Genomic DNA, 19,373 nt, shown 5'->3' on the forward strand with positions numbered 1-19,373 from the left:
GGCTAAATGTACTTGATGCTGTGTTGATTTTGTCCTCCTGTGTTTCCTCCGCTTTCTGACTGTTTTCTCATTTTTTGATCCTTTGATTTAGATAAGACTGTTATAAGACTTATTGATTAGCATTGTTACCATAGTTACCATAGTTGGTGTCGCTTTACATCACCATTTTTAGTATTCTGTGTGTTTTAAAACTTTTAATTCTTAATTTTGATACAGTGTTAGTGATTAGTATACCATAGTTCATAGAGTTAGCATTATCTATTAGAAATATTAGCATATTGAGTTGTTAATTTTGGTTTCCATTTAGCTTGTTTGATTTCTATTTGTTTCCCAGTTTTTGTTGTTACTTTAGGGGACTAGTAAGTGTTCCCAGTGTCAGAGTGCAGGGTGGGGGGTGGGGTGGGGATCCCACCATGGAAGGCCTCACCGCCTTCAGCAGTGAGGAGGAGGTCCTGGATGGGTACCAGGTCCTCAGGGTCCTCGGCCAGGGCGGTTTTGGGCTGGTGGTCCTGGCCTATCATTGGGAAAGCAGGACCCAGGTGGCTGTGAAGGTTGTGGAGAATGGTGGCCAGCACTCCTGCAGCTTCCAGCAGTTGTGCACAGAAGCAGAAATAATGAAGGGGCTGCATCACCCTCACATCATTCAACTACTGCAGGCCAGGCACACCACAGAGAGGGGCTACCTTTTCATGGAATACGCAGTCAGGGGGGACCTTAGATGTTACATGGTAGAACGAGGGTACCTGCTGGATGGAGAGATTCGTCAGCTATTGAAACAAATTCTATCCGCTGTGCATTACTGCCATTCGCAGCACGTGGTGCACAGGGATTTAAAGTTAGAAAACCTGCTTCTCGACGCCCACCTAAACATTAAGTTGAGCGATTTTGGTCTCAGCTGCAAACTGGCTGGTGGAGAGCGCCTGAAGAGTCTGTGCGGGACCTTTGCCTACTGTGCGCCCGAGGAATTCTTAGGTGAGGAGTTCTGCGGGTACAAGGCTGACGCCTGGAGTGTGGGCGTGATCCTGTACGCCATGGTGGCAGGCTCACTGCCTTTCGTTGGAGAGGATTTTGTGGAGCTGCGGGCAGCCATCCTGTCTGGATACTACAGAATCCCCCACTATGGAAACCCAGAGCTGTGTAACCTGGTGGACAGCTTACTGACCCGGGACCCTGAGGCCAGGCCCACAGTGGCAGACATCATGGGCCACCCCTGGCTCCATGCAGGACATGGAGCACCTGGAACCAGTGACGAGTTTCTGTTTCTTCCACAGGAGCAGGAAGTCTGGGAAATCCCATGGGGCCTCTGCCCTCCACTGTGGCTTCATGAATGGGATGACCCCTGGCCCCCTGTGCCACGCTGGGGGATCTCCCAACAGCAGGGCTTCAGCATCCCAGAAATACATAGACAGAGCCAAGTGGAGCCTGCAGCACCTCCTCAGGGTCCTGAAGCCCTAAGCTCCCTGGAGGACCTGGGATTCCAGCTGGGCCATCAAGCAGGCTCCCTGCCACCCAGGCTCCCAGCCAGTGCCTTGTGCCCAGGACTTCAGTGGGATCACAGCAAAGGGAAGCCCACGCCTCAGGCCATCCCCGGTGCTCAGAGCTGTCCCGCTCTCCAGTGCCTCCAGGGACACTCAGGCTGCAACAGCAGAGCCCGTGAGTGTGTCGCTCTCAGCTCCCAACCACTGGTGCTTGCAGGAGACCAGTCGGGGCAGACTCCTTGCCGTGGGACTCCCAGTGTGAGCATCAGTGAGTCCTGCAGGACAGACAGTCCCCAACGGGCCGTGTGGACAAGGAGCCCCGCTGTCTGTGCAGTCCTCAGCCAGGATGCTCTGACCTCTCTCTCCACCACACTGAGCACCAACAGCAGTGGGGCTGATGGAGAAGTCAGGAGCTGCTGCCCGGGTGCCTCAGAGGAGCAGAGCATCCCAGGAATGCAGCAGCAGGAGGAGGAGCAGGAGGCAGGGACCACAGACAGGCAGGCCAGAAAGGGCAAGGGGCGCCTGGGGATTGGCAGGAGGATCATCCAATGCTTCAGCTGGATGTGTTGTGTCCTGCCAGCCCCAGAGGAAAGCCCTTGAGCGCAGAGAGGAAAGTGCCCTCTCAGTAGCCTCTTGGGAAATGCCCCCGAGGAGGGGCCCTTCCCTGAGGAGTGTAGCAATGAAGGGTAGTCAGGGACTCCTGTCTGGGAGGAGGGCAGGTGAGGAGGCAGTAAGAGAAACTGCAGGCAGAGAGGGAATATATAGTGTTACATTTTTCAGATGGCCATCAGGAAACATGTTTCCATGGTTAGGGGTCATGACCTTTTCCTAAGATAGAGGAACATGGTGTTGGATTTTGTTTAGAATTGATCCATGAATATCACTCCCTAGTTAAACTTCCTGTACCCAGACCTTATTGGGCCCCTCCCTTAGTCCCCCTTCTGGCTTGCAAGAGTATGATTTTCTCACGAAAACCTATTTTGCTTTTTCTCCCTCACCCTCATGATCCGTGTTGGGATTATGTGAGAGAAAGAATGGACTTGAACTTCCTGCAGCATCGTTGGTGCCGTGACGTGGAGGGACTCAGCTCCATGGGAAAGGTGAGTAAGGCAGACTGCTCCTCTGGTGTTTGGAAAACCCCTGATCTTCTACATGGTCATTTATCTTTTAGATTCCCCAGGTCTCCGAGCCAGTTCAAAGCGATTGGTGTGGGATGCTGGTTGTAAGATACAGGGCCCACGTTGGATGACACTCTTTGTCCTCCTCCCACTTTATTCTGTCTTTGATTATTGCCTGCACTCTGTGCTCAGGTGGCTCTCTGCCCTGGGATGTCTTCTCACCCTGATTTCCTTCTCCAAGCCCAAGTTCCCAGGTCCCTGGATGAGAAACTCCTGCGACAACTTAGAGCTCCTAGATCTGCACTGAGGAGCCTGCATTGCAGACCGAGGTGGCCTCTCCCATTGAGCTGCCTTCTTGTGTGCCCCAAAGAACTCAGGACCCACATGTCTGGGAAGAAGTCACCTGACACCTTAACTCGTGCCCATGCTTTCCGTTTTCCTGCCCAGGTTTTTCTTTGCCAAAGAACATGTTGGAAGTCATTCCTGCCCAGAGCCATGCTCTTAAAATGACTCCCAGGGAAAATTTCTATCCTCAGGCCACACCCACGTTCCCCCTCTGCACATTCAACAGTTCTGCACTTGCCCACCCTCAAACTTTGGCCACAAGAGAGTTAGTTGAGACCCCCTTTGTAGAGCCTCATTTCCAAGTTCAGACATGATGCAGGGACAGCAGGAGTGCCAGAGGACAGAGGCAATGACTGCTAGGGGCAGCGCGAACCTCAAAGACTCAGTGACTCCTGGGAGAATGGGGGGTCCTAAAACTCAGCTGCTGTGGGGGGGGGCGAGGAAGGAGGAGGCAGCTTCTGGGGTCCACGTGGTGACCTAGTGATTCAGTGGCAGTGGGAGTGCCCAGGGAAGGAGCTGGTGGGGCCTGGGGGCCGTGTGGTGGGGCCTGGGAGTTACAAGAGGGCCCAGATAACCACAGGGGAGCCCAAGAAGAAGTAGGAAGAATCCTCGGGCAATCATAGGGAGGCTGCTGGGGACCGTGCTGGGGGCCCCATGACGGGTGGCTCCTGGTGGCTGCACTGGGGCATAAAGATGTGGCCTCACTCGATGTGCCTGAGGAAGCAGAAGGAGGCAGCCAAGGCAGGCCATGAAGTGGCAGGTGCTGGGGAACCGTGCGGGCTGCCCAATGCTGCAGTGACAGCAGGGGCGCACAAAGATGGAGGCAGTGGCTGCTAGGGACCACCGAGTGACACCAGTGACTTATTGGCAGCAATGGGAGCCGGGCCCAGCCGCTTAAGGTAAGAAGTGAGCAGGGTAAGGCCCTGGAGGGTGAGGAGGGCAGCTGGGCCAGGTCGTGGAGGACAAGGAGGGGAGCAGGGTCTGGCCCTGATGGTGTGAGGTTAGTGGGGCCTGGCCCAAGAGAGCAGCGTGCTGAGAGGGGCCCAGCCCTGGAGGGGGAAGAGGAGAGCGGTGCCCAGCCCTGGAGGGCGAGGAGGAGAGTAGGGTCTGGCCCTGGAGGGTGAGGAGGGGAACAGGGTCCAGCCTTGGAGGGCAGTGAGTGGAGCTGGGCCCAGGCTCTGGTTTCAAGGTGGGGAGCAGGGTCCAGCCCTGGAAGGTGGCGAGCAGAGTGGGCCCAGGCCTTGGAGGGCGAGGAGGCAAGCAGGGCCCGGCCATGGAAGGTGTTGAGGGTAGTGTGGCCTGTCCCTGTAGGGAAGCCCTGAAGTGGGGCCCAGGCTCTGGAGTGTGAATGTTGGAGTGGGTGCCAGGTTCTGCAGGGCAAGGAGAGGTGTGTGACCCAGGCCCTGGAAGGCCAGGAGCGGAGCAGGGGCTGGCCCTGAATGTGAGGAGGGGAGCAGGGTCTGGCTCTGGAGGGAGGACATGGATGGGCCTGTGGGGAGAAGGGCCTGGCTGTGGATGGGGAGGAGGGGAGCAGAGCCAGACCAAGAGTGCGAGGAGGAGATTGGTGCCTGTGGGGAGCAACTCGGACTATACTGTTACTGGAATTAATACTTATTCTATACATCTGCTCTCCACAATATGGTGCTGGGAGAGGAGCAAACAGCTTCTACCCAGCTGCCTCTCACCAACTTGATTGACTGAGCTGCAGGAGCTGATCTTGCTCCTGATTGGAGGAGAGCAGCGTACTCGGCATGTGGGTAGCAGAGTTGGGATTGGTGGAAGAGGACTATAAAGGAGGAGAGAGACAACATGCACCAGGAACATCTAAGGGGAACATCTATCTGAAGGAACACCTGTGCAGCCCCCGAGAGAGCCGGCCGGCGGTGTGCCGCTCCCCCGCGGAAGTGGGGAATGTGGCAGGGGGAACCGCCCTTCCACGGAGGTGGAAGGGACGGTAGCCACCCCGGGAAGAACCAGCAGCAAACCCAGGGAGGGCCGAGCAGACAAAAGAACAGCGCAGGGTCCTGTGTCGTTCCTCCATGAAGACGGGGAGCGACAGTGCCAGCCCTGGAGCATGAGGAGGGGAACACTGGCCCTGGAGGTGAGGAGGGGAGCAGAGTTTGGCCCTGGAGGGAGGCCAGGGCCGGGCCTGAGGGGAGAAGGGCCCGACCCTGCAGGCTGAGGAGGGGATTGGGGCCCAGCTCTGGAATGTGGTGAGGGGAGCAGGGCCTGGCCCTGAAGGACAGCAATGGGAGCTGGGCCCAGGCCCTGGTGGGCAACTAGGGGAGTGGGGCCCAGGCCCTGGAGGACAAGGAGAGTGGGGCAGCCCTGCTGGGTGTCTAGTGCCACAACTGAAGGGAGCAGGGCCTGGCTCTGTAGGGCATGGAGAGGAGAAGGAGCCCAGCCCCAGAGGGTTGCCAGGGCCCTGCCTGAGGGGATCATGGCCCTGGAGGGCAAGGAGGAGTGAGGGGCATGTCACTGGAACGTGGCCAGGGCCCTGCCTGTGCTCTGGAGCCTATGTCCTGTGGCCTGTGACCTGTGTCCTGAAGTCTGTGCTGTGTCCTGTAGCCTGAGTCCTTTCGCCTGTGTTCTATGTTGTATAGCCTGTATCTTGTAGCCTGTGTGTTGTGTTGTAGGCGTGTGTCCTGTGGCCTCTGCCCTGCGTCCTGTATCCTGTGTCCTATGTTCTGCAGCCTGTGTCCTGTGTCCTGTTTTGTGGCTGGTGTGTGTGTCCTGTGGCATCTGTCTTTTTTCTTATAGCCTGTGACCTATAGTTTGTCCTATAGAGTGTAGCCTGTATGCTGTAGCCTGTGTCCTCTATCCTGTGTCCTGTGTCCATTAGCCTTTTCATGTGGCCTGTGTCCTTGTCCTGTAGCCAGTGTCCCATTGCCTGTGTCCTATAGCATGTATCGTATAGCCTGTGTCCTTTGTCCTGTAGCCTGTGTCCTGTGTCCTCTGGCCTGTTTCTTTTTGCATGTGTCCTGTGGCCTATGTCCTGTGTCCAGTGTAGTGTTGCCTCTGTCCTATAGCTGGTGTCCTGTGTCTTGTTCCCTCTGTCCTTTAGCCTGTGTCCTGTAGCCTGTGTCTTGTGTCCTATACTTGTTTCCTGTGGCCTATGTCCTGTGTCTTGTGTCCTGTAGCCTGTGTCTTATGTCTGATAATCTGTTTCCTTTGTCCTTTGTCCTATAGGCTATGTCCTATCCTCTGTGTCCTATCTCTTATATCCTGTGTTCTGTGTCCTGTAGCTGTGTCATGTGTTCCATATTCTGCATCCTGTAGCCTCGGGCCTGTGTCCCGTGTCCTATGTTGTGTAGCCTGTGTCCAGTGTCTTGTAGCCTGTGGCCTATGTATGCAACCCATGTCCTGTGGTCTCTGTCCTCTAGCTGATGTCCTATGCCCCCTAGCCTGTGTCCTGTGTATTGAGCCTGTGTCCTGTGTCCTGAGCCTGTGCCGAGTGTCCTGTAGTCTGTGTCCTGTGTCCTGAGCCTGTGTCGTGTGTCCTATAGCCTGTGGCCTGTAGTCTTTGTCCTAGAGCTGGTGTCTCTTTGTAGTAGCCAGTGTCCTGTGTACTGAAGCCAGTTTCTTGTAGCCTGTGACAATGTCCTGTATTCTGTGTCCTGTAGCCTGTAGCCTGTGCCCTGTGCTCTGGATCCTAGCTCCTGTGGCCTGTGGCCTCTGTCTTGTGTTGTGTAGCCTGTGTCCTGTAGTCCGTGGCCTATGTCCTGCAGCTGTGGCCTTTGTCCTGTGTCCACTGTGCTGTATGCTGTTGTGCAGGATATTGGATGTAGGCTACAGAACACAGGTTACAGGACACAAGACAGAGGCCCAAAGCAAAGGCCACAGTCTACAGGATTCAGGGCATAGGGCAGTGGACACAGGACACAGGATAGAGGACACAGAATACAGAACCCATGACACAGGCTAGAACACAGGCTATGTGACATAGGTTGCACGCTACAGAACACAGGATCCAGGAGAAAGGACACAGGCTACAGAACACAGGCTACAGGACATAGGACACAGGCTACAGGGCACAGAAGAGAGGCTACAAGACACAGACTATGGGACACAGGACACAGGCTATGGGACACAGGACACAGGACATAAGATACAGGCTATGAGACACAAGACACAGGACAAGGCCACAGGACACAGAACACAGGACATAAGACACAGGCTATGGGACACAGGACACAGGCTACAGGACACAGAGCACAGGACATTAGACACAGGCTATGGGACACAGGACACAGGCTACAGGACACAGAACACAGGATATAAGATACAGGCTATGGGACACAAGACACAGGACATAGGCCACAGGCCACAGGACACAGGACATAGGACACAGGACACATACTACAGGACATTGTCCACAGGTACAAGACACCGGCTTCAGTATACAGTACACAGGCTACAGCAGAGAGGAAGTCAGCCCTAGGACAAAGAATACAGGCCACAGCTCAGGACACAGGACACTGGCTCAGGACACAGGACACCAGCTAGACGACAGAGGCCACAGAACACAGGTTGGATACATAGGCCTGAGGCTACAAGACATAGGACACAGGCTACACAACATAGAACACAGGATACAGGATACAGGATATAGACAAAAGGACATAGGCCACAGACTACAAGACAAAGATAAACGACACAGCACAGAGGCCACAGACTACACGACACAGGACACAGGCTAGACCACACAGTGTGAGGGAACCACTCAGGACACAGGCTAGAACACAGGCTACGGAACAAGGTTATAGCCTATAGATCACAGGATATAGAACACAGGATACAAGACATAGGACACAGGACACATACACAGGACAGAGGCTAAAGCACAGGACACAGCGACATCACACAGGATACAGGACATAGGCTATAGTAAAAAGGACAAAGGAAATAGACTATCAGACACAATACACTGGCTACAGGACCCCGAACACAGGACAGAAGACATAGGCTACAGGACTCAAGACACAGGACATAGACCACAGGACACAGGCTGCAGCACAGAGGCCACAGGCTACAGGACACAGGACATAGCCCAGATGATATGGGACACAGGATATAGGACACAGAATACCAAACACAGGACACAGGCTATGGGACACAGGTTACAGGCTACAGACAAGGACACAGGCTATGGGACACAGGGACAGGCTACAGGACTCAGGACACAGGCTATACAACATAGGACACAGGTCATAGGACAGAGGCTCCAGGACAGAGGCTATGGGACACAGGACAGAGCTACAGAACAAAGGATACAGGCCGTAAGCTACAGGACACTGACACATGCTACACAACACAGGCTGAAGGAAAGAGGGAACAAGACACCGGACACTGGCTGTAGGATAGAGTGTCCTGTGGCCTGTGGCCTAGATTGAGGAGCCTGTGTCCTGTGTCCTGTAGCCTCTGTCCTGTGTCCTGTAGCTTGTCGCCTATGTCCTGTGTCCTGCAATCTGTGTCCCGTAGGCTGTGTCCTCTAGGCTGTGTCCTGGGTTCCATATCCTGTGTCCTATATCCTGTGTCCTGTGTCGTCTGGGCTATGTCCTGTGTCCTGTAGCCTGTGTCCTCTGTCGTGTAGACTGTGGACTCTGTCCTGTAGCCTGTGTCCAGTATCCTCTGTCCTGTAGCCTGTGACCTGTGTCCTGTAGCCTGTGTTCTGTGACTTATCACAGACTACTGGACACAATACATAGGATACAGGACCCAGAACACAGGACATAAGACACAGGCTAAGGACTCAAGACACAGGACATAGGCCACAGGACACAGGCTACAGCACAGAGACCACAGGCTACAGGACACAGGACATAGCCCAGACAACACAGAATACAGGACATAGGACACAAAATATGGAACACAGGACACAGGCTACGGGACACAGGTTACAGGCTACAGGATATAGTCCAAGGCTACAGGATACAGGTTACAGGCTACAGGAGACAGGACAAAGGCTAAACAATATAGGACACAGGACACAGGATAAAAGACACAGGGACAGGCTACAGGACTCATGACACAGGACACAGGACACAGGCTACAGGACACATGATAAAGGCTAAATGACGAGGACACTGGCTACAGGACAAAGCACAGAGGCCAAAATGTACAGCACACTGGCCACAGGACAATGGCCACAGCTACAGGATATCAGACACAGACTACAGAACACAGGACACAGGGTTGAGGACATGAACACACCTGCAGCACACAGGCTACAGGACACAGGCTATACAAGATAGAACACAAGCTACAGCATTCAGGGCATAGGCCAGAGGATAGAGGACACAGGATACAGGACACAGAACACAGGACACAGGACACAGGCTAGAACACAGGCTACGGGACATAGGATACACGCTAGAGGCCACAGGATTTAGAACACAGGATACAAGACATAGGACACAGGATGCAGGACAGAGGCTACAGGACACAGGACACAGGATACTCAATGCATACATAGGCCGCAGGCTACAAGACAGAGGATGCAGGCTACATGACACAGGCTGCAGGACACAGGAAACAAGACACAGGACATAGACAGAGGCCACAGGCCACAGGACACAGGACAAAGGCTGCATGGCATAGTCCACAGGCTACAGGAGACAGGCTACGGGACACAGGATACACAACATAGGACACAGGCCACAGGTTACAGGACACTGGTTAAAGGATAGTGACTACAGGCTGCAGGACACAGGTTACAAGACACAGCATACTCAACACAGGACACAAGCTACACGACACAGGCTGAAGGAAAGAGGGAACAAGACACAGGACACCAGCTATAGGACAGAGGCCACAGGACAAAGGTTACAGCATAAAGGCCACAGGCTACAGGATATAGGCCACAGGACATAGGCCATAGATTACAGGACACAGGCTACACGACATAGGATCTAGGCCCCTGAGCTCTAGAACAGGCTACAGGACACAGGACACAGAACTACAGGACATTGTCCACAGGCTACAAGAAACGGGCTTCAGGACACAGGACACAGACTACAGCAAAGAGGACACCAGCACGAGGAGAAAAACTACAGGCCACAGGCTCAGGACACAGGACACAGGCTAGGTGACCCAGGACACCAGCTAGAGGACGGAAGCCACAGGACTCAGTATGTGTACATAGGCCACAGGGTACAAGACACAGGACACAGACTACACAACATAGGACAAAGGACACAGGACAAAGGACAGAGTCTCAGGACAGAGGCTATGGGACACAGGACAGAGCTACAGAACAAAGGATACAGGCCGCAGGCTACACGACACAGGACACAGGCTACACGACACAGGCTGAAGGAAAGAGGGAACAAGACACCGGACACTGGGTATAGGATAGAGTTTCCTGTAGCCTGTGTCCTGTAGCCACTGTCCTGTGGCCTGGGCCCTGTATCCTGTAGCCTCTGTCCTGTGTCCTGTAGCTTGTTGGCTTTGTCCTGTGTCCTACAACCTGTGTCCTGTAGCCTGTGTTCTCTAGGCTGTGTCCTGGGTTCCATATTCTGTGTCCTATATCCTGTGTCCTGTGTTGTCTGGGCTATGTCCTGTCTCCTGTAGCCTGTGTCCTGTCGCCTGTAGCCTGTGTCCTGTGTCCTGTGTCCTGTAGCCTCTGTCCTCTGACTTATGTCATAGACTACTGGACACAAAACACAGGCTACAGGACCCAGAACAGAAGACATAAGACACAGTCTATAGGACACAAGACATAGGCCACAGGACATAGGCTACAGGACACAGGACATAGCCCAGATGACACAGGACAGAGGAAACAGGACACAGAATATGGAACCCAAGACACAGGCTAGAACACAGGCTACGGGACATAGGTTACACGCTACAGGCCACAGGATATAGAACACAGGATTCAAGACATAGGACACAGGACACAGGATGCAGGACAGAGGCTACAGGACACAGGATACTCAATGCATACATAGGCCGCAGGCTACAACACAGAGGACGCAGACAACATGACACAGGCTGCAGGACACAGGAAAGATGACACAGGACACAGGCTATAGGACAGAGGCCACAGGACACAGGACACAGGACGCAGGACAGAGGCTACAGGACACAAGACATAGGACATAGGTGAAAGGACATAGTCTGTAGGATAAAGGATAAAGGCCAGTGCATGCTCTTCTCCTCACCCGCCACATGTTGAGCTGACACTTTCTTGTTGAGAAAAATAAAGCAGAGGAAAAGAGATAATATTGCGGGGAACCGAACCTTTTATTCTGTAACAGGGTTAGCTGCAGAAAGGTCTCTGGACCTTGGACCTACAGGACACAAGACATAGGACATACGCGAAAGGACACAGTCTGTAGGACAAAGGACAAAGGCCACTTCATGCTCACAGCCTCACTCTTGAGACCTCACCAAGCCATGAGAAATGTTTCCAAATAAAAGCAGAGCTTGTCCACGGTCCAGAGACCTTTCTGGATCTAACCCTGTTACAGAATAAAAGGTTCGGTTCCCTGCAATATTGTCTGTTTTCCTCTGCTTTATTTTTCTCAACAAGAAAGTGTCAGGTCAACCCTGGAGGGTGAGGAGGAGAGCAGGCACTGGCCTTGGAGGGCAAGGAGGGGAATGGGGCCAAGGCCCTGGAGGGTGAGGAGGGGTGTGGGGTCCGGCCCTGGAGGGCGTTGAGGGGAGTAGGGCTGGGCCATGGATGGCAGCGTGGGGAATGGAGTCCAATCCCTGGAGGTCTAGGAGTGGAGCAGGATCCAGCCCTGGAGGGGTTGAGGGCAGTGGTGTCAGGCCCTGGAAGGCAAGGAGGGGAAGCAGTGTCTAGCCCTGGAGGGCAGTGAGTATAGCGTGCCCAGGCCCTGGAGGGCGAGGAGGGGAGCAGTGTCTGGCCCTGGGGGACCTTGAGGGTAGTGGGGCCCGGCCTTGGAGAGCTGTTGGGGGTCAGGGCCCAGTCTCTGAAGGGAGAGAATTGGAGTGGGACCCATGTCCTGGAGGGTGAGGAGGGAGTGGGGCCCAGGCCCTGGAGGGTGAGGATTGGAGTGGAGCCCAGGCCCTGGAGGTCTAGGAGGGGAGTAGGGTCTTTCCCCATAAGGTGTTGAGGGCAGTGGAGCCCGGCCATGGGGGTTGTAATGGGAGTGGCCCCAGGTCCTGGTGGGTGAGGAGGGAGTTGGGCCCAGGGCCTGGAGGTCGAGGAGCGGAGCAGGGACCATCCTTAGAGGGCTTTGGGAGTATTGGGCCCAGCCCTGCAGGGCAGTGCGGGGTGTGAGGTATGGCCCTGGAGGGCAGCGTGTGGAGTGGGGCCCAGGCCCGGGAGGACGAGGATTGGAGTGGAGTACAGGCCCTGGAGAGTGAGGATTGGACAGAGCCCAGGTCCTGGAGGTCTAGGAGTGGAGCAGGGTCTGGCGCTATAGGGTGTTGAGGGCAGTGGGGCCCGGCCCTGGAGGGATGCCATGGGAGGGGGCCCGGCCTTGGAGGGATGCGATGGGAGGGGGCCCGGCCCTGGAAGGATGCGATGGGAGGGGGCCCAGGCCCTGGAGGGTTTGGAGGGAGTGGTGCCCAGGCCCTGGAGGGTGAGGAGGAGATCAGCGTCCAGCTCTGGAGGGCTTTGAGAAGAACAGGGCCCGGCCATGGAGGGCTGTGATGCGAGGGGGGCCCATGCCCTGGAAGGGGAGGAGGGCAGTGTGGCCCAGGCTCCTGGATGAGGGCCAGGATGCCCGGGTCCCAGTGAGCCCGCTGTGTCACAACCCCGTCCCGGTGAGAAGGGGCAGAGGCAGACGTGGTGGTGGGTGAGCCCAGGAACGGGGACTGCAGACGCCACCCTGGGAAGAGTTGGGAGCAGGTGCAGGGCTGCACCCCTGGTTCCCTGGGGAGGGGGGGACGGCCGGTTTCCTGAGAGCGACCCAGCAGATGCAACGTGGAACCCTGATGCCACACGGAGTGTCCTGTGTGTGTGTGATCGCAGGGGGTTGGTTTTGTTTTTTTAGCTTTCTTTTTATTTATTGGAAAGAGTGAAAGAGATAGCTCCGTTCACTGGCTCACTCCCGAACACCCACAACAGCTGGGAGCCGGGAGCTGCACCTGGTCTGTGGTGGGAGGCAGGGACATGAGGACTTGAGCCCCCACCTCGGGCCCTGCTGTGACTCAGCAAACATTGCCTTCCACCCCGCTCTGAGCTGGCTGCCTGGGAGGTGCATGTGGATCTGCCTTCGGTTGGTTGTCTGCCCAGGCCTTAAGGAAGGCCCCGTGGTCCCTGTCTGGGCTTCTCTTAGGGCTAGTCGGGTTCCCAGAGGTGTTCTACCCCCTGCCTGGGGGTCTGGCCCCCGGGAGCTCAGTGCAGGGGTGGCAGTGATCTCAGTGGCCGCGGTGAGCTGTCCCCTGCACTGCGCTCTGAGGACACCACAGCCCCGAGCTCACCACTGCCCCCGCACTGTGCTCCACCACAGCCCCCAGCTCACCATGGCCTCGAGGTCACCACCGCCCGCTGCTCTGTGCTCCACCATGTCCCCCAGCTCACCACTGCCCCCGCACTGTGCTCCACCATGTCCCCCAGCTCACCATTGCCCCCGCACTGTGCTCCACCACGGCCCCCAGCTCATCAGGGTCCTGCAGTGGGATCCACCACGGCCCCCTGCACTGCACTCCAACACGACCGCAGCACTGTGCTGCACTATAGCCCCCTGCTCACCACGGCCCCCTGCACTGTGCTCCACCACGGCCCCCTGCTCACCACGGCCCCCTGCACTGTGCTCCATCACGGCCCCAGCACTGTGCTGTGGGGTGCACACTGTCATGTTCTCTGTGTGTTGGAGACTCATGCTGGGTGCTCTGTGAGGAAGTCACAGTTTGCACCAGAGGTTCAGGAGTTTACAGAGGGGCCCGGCGCTGTGGTGCAGTGGGTGAAGCCGCCCTTGGGCCCAGCATCCCGCGTGGGTGCTGGATTGAGGACAGCTGCCCCACTTCTGATCCCGCTGCCTGCTGGTGGCCTGGGGGAAGCCCTGGAAGATGGCCCAGGGGGTTCATCCCTGCACCCACGTGGGGGGCCCAGAGGGAGCTCCTGGCTCCTGCTCCTGCCCAGCCCGTTGCGGCCATCTTGGGACTGAAGCAGCGGACACGAGCCGTCTCTCCGCCTCCCTCTAATCTGGCTTTCAAGTAAAGGAAATAAACATAAATCTTTTTGATATAGAAGCAGTTCATATACCTGCTTATTTTTGCCAGGGGAAACTCAGGATGGTGGGAACTCATGGGATTGCTCACGTGGTGGTGTGGACGGGCAGGAGTGAAGTCATGGGGGGAACCACGGCTCTGCCATGCCTTCCTGTGCTTCGCTTACCTGAGCCGGACTGGGCTCGTGTACAGGCTCTGCTGGTCCGGCGTGAGCACCGGAACCGCATCCGAGGGCAGAAGGGATGGTCGGGAGGTTTTTCTAGAGTGAGCCGCCCGGTGTGCGGGGTTCACAGTCGCCACAGGGACGACTCAGCTGCTGGGTGCCTTCCGGCTCCTGGACCTCTACTCCCACCAGGAGGAGCCCTGAGCCCACTGGGACCCCAGCCCCTCAGTCCTGGCCGCACCGCTCTGCCTCCTGCCGCGGACGTTTCGCGGGAGAGGAGCCTGCTGCCTTCTGTGCCAGGCTTCCTTCACTGATCCTGTCGTGTCTGTCCATGTGGCCACGCGTGTCTGTCCACGGTGGGGTCGTGTAGCACTGTGTGGAGGCACAGCCTGGGGGCCGTTGCTGCCTTTCAGTTCCTGTGGGTGGGGCTGTAGGAGGCAGGGCCGGGGGTGGGAGATGCAAGGTGGGGGCCTGGGGGAGGCAGGGTTGGGGCTTGGGGAGGCAGGGTGGTGGCTGGAGGAGGCAGGGTCGGGGGGCTGGGAGATGCAGGGCGGGGGGCTGGGAGAGGCTGGATGTGGAGCTGGAGAAGGCAGGGCCAGAGGCTGGGGGAGGTAGGGTAGGGGTCTCGGGGAGGCTGGGCTGCGGGCTGGGAGAGGCAGGGCCGGGGACTGTCACCCCACAAAGGAGCTCCCAGCTAGGACCCAAGGTCTTGGAAGCGCAGAGCCTGGGTGGTGCAGCAGGGTCAGGGGCGCAGTGGATGAGTGACCCCAGCAGGCAGAGGCCGCAGTGACGTCCATGGGAGGATACCGTTCCCGGGATGGGAGTGGGAGGGCCACCCGCAGGGCATGGCTCATCTGGCATAACCGACACAGTCAGGAGCTGTCGCACAGAGGCCGCCCTTGGCCAACACTGGAGAAAGTCCCGGGCCCTGGGGAGCTTGCCACTGAGCTGGCCTTGGGCTGCGCCCATCCACTGCGATGGAGCCTGGGGCTCTTGGGGACGGATCCTGCGTGCCTCAGCGAGCCCAGAAACAAGACCCCTGATGCAGCAGGTGTGCACACAGGAGCAGGTGGCCCCCAGGCTTACTGTGGCTGGCTGGTAGGCGGGGCCTGGCCATGTGTGCCTGGCACTGGTCAACCATGGCCATCCCCCAGGAGGAAGGGCCCAGGCCACGTCAGGCAGCACAGACAGCAGCAGGTCCTCTGCCCTCTGGGGTTTCCTGCAGCCGGGACTACCCAGCCACCCAATCCGGCCCCCAACTCTGTAGAAGCCTTCGTACACCAGGACTGGGTCGGGGCCCTGCCCCATCCCTGCACCACCAACCCATCAGTTGCCAGTGTGACAGAGGGTTCGGAGGTCAGCACACGTGTGGGGAGGCCATGGCAGGTGGGCAGCAGTTCCAGTCCCCCAGTTCTCTGTGCCGCCATGGGAGGTGCTGCTCCTGTGTCTGGCCTCAGCCCGGCAGCCCTCCTTGCTCCCTCAGAGGCTCTGTGGTGCAACTGTGAGTGCCAGTGCCGGCACGTGTCGAGTGGGAGCCCTGAGTCCTGGGGTAGGACAACTGGGCTGTCCCCGCACGAGAGAACTGGAGCTAGGTGCTCTTGGGAGGCCAGCAGTTCCCATGTCCTGCCCAGGGCCTGTGCTCACTCCTGCCCACACCACGCTGGAAGGGACAGTGTCTCAGAGGACATCCCAGTGACCCCGTGTTGAGCTCACACTAGTCAGGCCTGCTATGAGACTGACGGGGTGTGAGGTCTCCCCACCCCTGCCAGGAGTCAGCTACAGGAGGGAGGGTTCCAGGCATCCCATGGCCTGGGCCAAGCCACGCCCCCTGCTGCGGAGTGTGCCATGCAATGGCAGGAGGCTCAGTGAGCGGTGGCTGGAGGTGCCGTGGTGGCCCATGAAGCTGCCACATGGGGCAGGTGTGAGCCACAGCTCTGCCACGAGGCGGGCATTCTGTCCTCTGCAATCCTCTGGCCTGCAGGGGTGCAGTGTGTGAGCCACAGCTCTGCCACGTGCTGGGCATGCTGTCCTCAACTACCCCCTGGCCTGCAGGGGTGCAGTGTGTGAGCCACAGCTCTGCCACGTGGTGGGCGTGCTGTCCTCTGCTATCCTCTGGCCTGCAGGGGTGCAGTGTGTGAGCCACAGCTCTGCCACGTGGTGGGTGTGCTGTCCTCTGCTATCCTCTGGCCTGCAGGGGTGCAGTGTGTGAGCCACAGCTCTGCCACGTGCTGGGCATGCTGTCCTCTCCTAACCCCTGGCCTGCAGGGGCGCAGTGTGTGAGCCACAGCTCTGCCACGTGGTGGGCGTGCTGTCCTCTGCTATCCTCTGGCCTGCAGGGGTGCAGTGTGTGAGCCACAGCTCTGCCACGTGGTGGGTGTGCTGTCCTCTGCTATCCTCTGGCTTGCAGGGGTGCAGTGTGTGAGCCACAGCTCTGCCACGTGGTGGGCGTGCTGTCCTCTGCTATCCTCTGGCCTGCAGGGGTGCAGTGTGTGAGCCACAGCTCTACCGTATGGTGGGTGTGCTGTCCTCTGCTACCCCCCGGCCTGCAGTGGTGCAGTGTGTGAGTGGTGGCTCTGTCCCAGGAGCTTCTCATCTAGAACGGGTTTCCCTTTTCTTCTCAGCTGCACCAGCAGGTCCTGCGAGTGGCTCGGATGTGAGTTCAGAGACTGCAGTGGCCTGGTCTAGACCCTGGGGGGTGGGGGGTGATCTACAGGTCTAGTCCTTGGGAGGTTGGTCTACACCCAGGAGGGCTGGTCTACAAGTCAACACCCGGGATGCCTGGACTACACCCGGGAGGCCTGGTCTACATCTGGGAGGGCTTCATCTACAACCCGGGAGGCCTTGTCTACAGGTCTACACCCTGGGAGGCATGGTCTAGACCCCGGGAGGGCTGGTCTACATCCCGGAGGGCTGGTCTACACCCGGAGGCCTGGTCTACACCCGGAAGGCCTGGTCTACATCTGGCAGGCCTGGTCTACATTCGGGAGGGCTGGTCTCCACCTGGGAGGCCTGGACTACATCCGGGAGGGCTGGTCTACACGCGGGAGGCCTGGTATACATCCGGGAGGGCTGCTCTACACCTGGGAGTCCTTTTCTACATCCGGGAGGGCTTCATCTACACCCCGGGAGGCCTGGTCTACAGGTCTACCCCCTGGGATGCATGGGCTAGACCCCGGGAGGCCTGGTCTACACCCGGAAGGCCTGCTCTATATCTGGGAGGCCTGGTCTACATTCGGGAGGCCTGGTCTACATCCCAGAGGGCTTGGACTACACCCGTGAGGCCTGGTCTCCTTCCCGGAGGCCTGGTCTACATCCGGGAGGGCTGGTCTACATCCGGGAGGCCTCGTCTATACCCGGGAGGGCTGGCCTACATCCAGGAGGGCTTCATCTACACCCCGGGAGGCCTGGTCTACAGGTCTACAACCTGGGAGGCATGGGCTAGACTTCGGGATGGCAAGTCTACATCCCGGAGGGTTTGGTCTACACCCGGGAGGCCTGGTCTACAACCAGGAGGCCCGGTCTACACCCGGGAGGGCTGTTCTACATCCCAGAGGGCTTGGTCTACACCTGGCAGGCCTGGTCTGCAGGCTGTGTTTGATCCTACAGGCAGCCTTGAGGAAGTCTCTGCTGCCCCTGAACCCTGTGTGGTGCTGGGCCCTGCACTGCTCTGGGGGGCTCCCTGCACCCTGCCAGCTCCCCTCGGGCTCCCTGTGCCCTCCTCTTGCTCTGGGAGGCTCCCTGCCGGCCCCCCTCGGGCTCCCTGCAGCCTTCCCTGCTCTGAGGGTCTCCCTGCACCCTGCCGGCCTCCCCAGGCTCCCTGCACCCTGCACTGCTCTGGGGGGCTCCCTGTTACCCCTCTCGGGCTCTCAGCTCTGTTCGCCCTGTAGCACCTCCCTGCTCCACCAGCCCACTGATGACGCGGCACAGAAGCCCAGCAATGGGCCTTCTGTCCACTGGTGCCCTCCGCGGATGTGTGCGGGGCTGGACCAGGCAGGAGCCAGGGCCTCGTCTGAGACTCCTGCGTGACCATGCCTGGGAGCATCCCAGGTGCATTAGCTGGAAGCTGCCTCGGAGCCGAGCAGCCGGGACTCAGGCCAGGCATGTGGGTGAGGGCATCCGATTGGCAGCCTCACCTGCTGTGCCGTGGTGCCTGCCCGGTTCCCTTGTGGATGCCAGTTCGAGTTCTGGCTGCTCCACTTCCGATCCGGCTCTCTGCTGTGGCCCGGGAGGGCAGTGGAAGCAACCACGTGGGGCACCGGGAGGGAGCTCCTGGCTCCTGATAGCGCGGCTCTGGCCATTGCAGCCATCTGGGGGGTGAACCAGTGGATGGAAGGCCTCTCTGTCTGTCTTTCCTCTCACTATCTGTAACGCTACCTCTCAAATAAATAAAATCTTTAAAAATAAATAAACAAATATTAACAAAAGCTAAAAAATGTAATTAATCTATTTGAAAGACATACTTTCAGTGGGAGAAACGGAGGGAAGGGGAGAGAAGGGGATGGAGAGAGCAAGAGTGAGAACAACACCACTTTCATTGTGAAGATCTCATAAACACGTTTCACAGTCTGCATTGCAAGAACTCAGGAGCCTGGAGGAGCGACAATAGGTCCCTTACCTTCCCCAGGAATCCTCCCTCAGGAGGAAGACAGGGGCTGAGTGAGGCTGAGGCTGTAACCTGCTGTTCTATGGGGAAGGAAGCCTGGCTTGTTTGTGCAGCGTCTCCAGCAACATTGTTTCTATTCTCTCCGAGTGCTCTGAGTGTTTCACCTTCAGAAGACAGAGCAGCAGGCTGATGGTGGGCAGCACCACCAGAACTCAGTTTGCAAATGCTCAATTCCTCTAAAGGGACACCTTTATGCCTCTGTTTTTGTTTTTGAACATACAAGTACATATGTGTGTGAGTGGACGTATACATGAGTGAGGGAGCCACCATCTGTTCAAGCCATGGCAGAGCTTGGAAATCTTTTGGGACAATGAGCTGAGCCTGCCTGGGCTAAGATGAGCAGTTGACTCCTCTTACTGGACGTCTTTAATGGACAGGAACCAAGAGGAAATGAAAAAGGGGGTGGGAATAGAGACTGGAAGGATCAGTGCGTCTATACGTGTGTTGAAAGAATAGAA

General features: G+C 57.5%; 1 pseudogene; it reads left to right on the forward strand.

Moving 5' to 3' along the window:
- Positions 1–413: 413 nt before the first annotated feature.
- Positions 414–6,186, forward strand: LOC149120347 (serine/threonine-protein kinase MARK2 pseudogene; annotated as a pseudogene).
- Positions 6,187–19,373: the final 13,187 nt, after the last annotated feature.

This window comes from Oryctolagus cuniculus, chromosome 19 (genome assembly GCF_051225735.1).
Source record: "Oryctolagus cuniculus isolate XC-2025 breed Fujian yellow rabbit chromosome 19, ASM5122573v1, whole genome shotgun sequence".
Classification (NCBI taxonomy): domain Eukaryota; kingdom Metazoa; phylum Chordata; class Mammalia; order Lagomorpha; family Leporidae; genus Oryctolagus; species Oryctolagus cuniculus.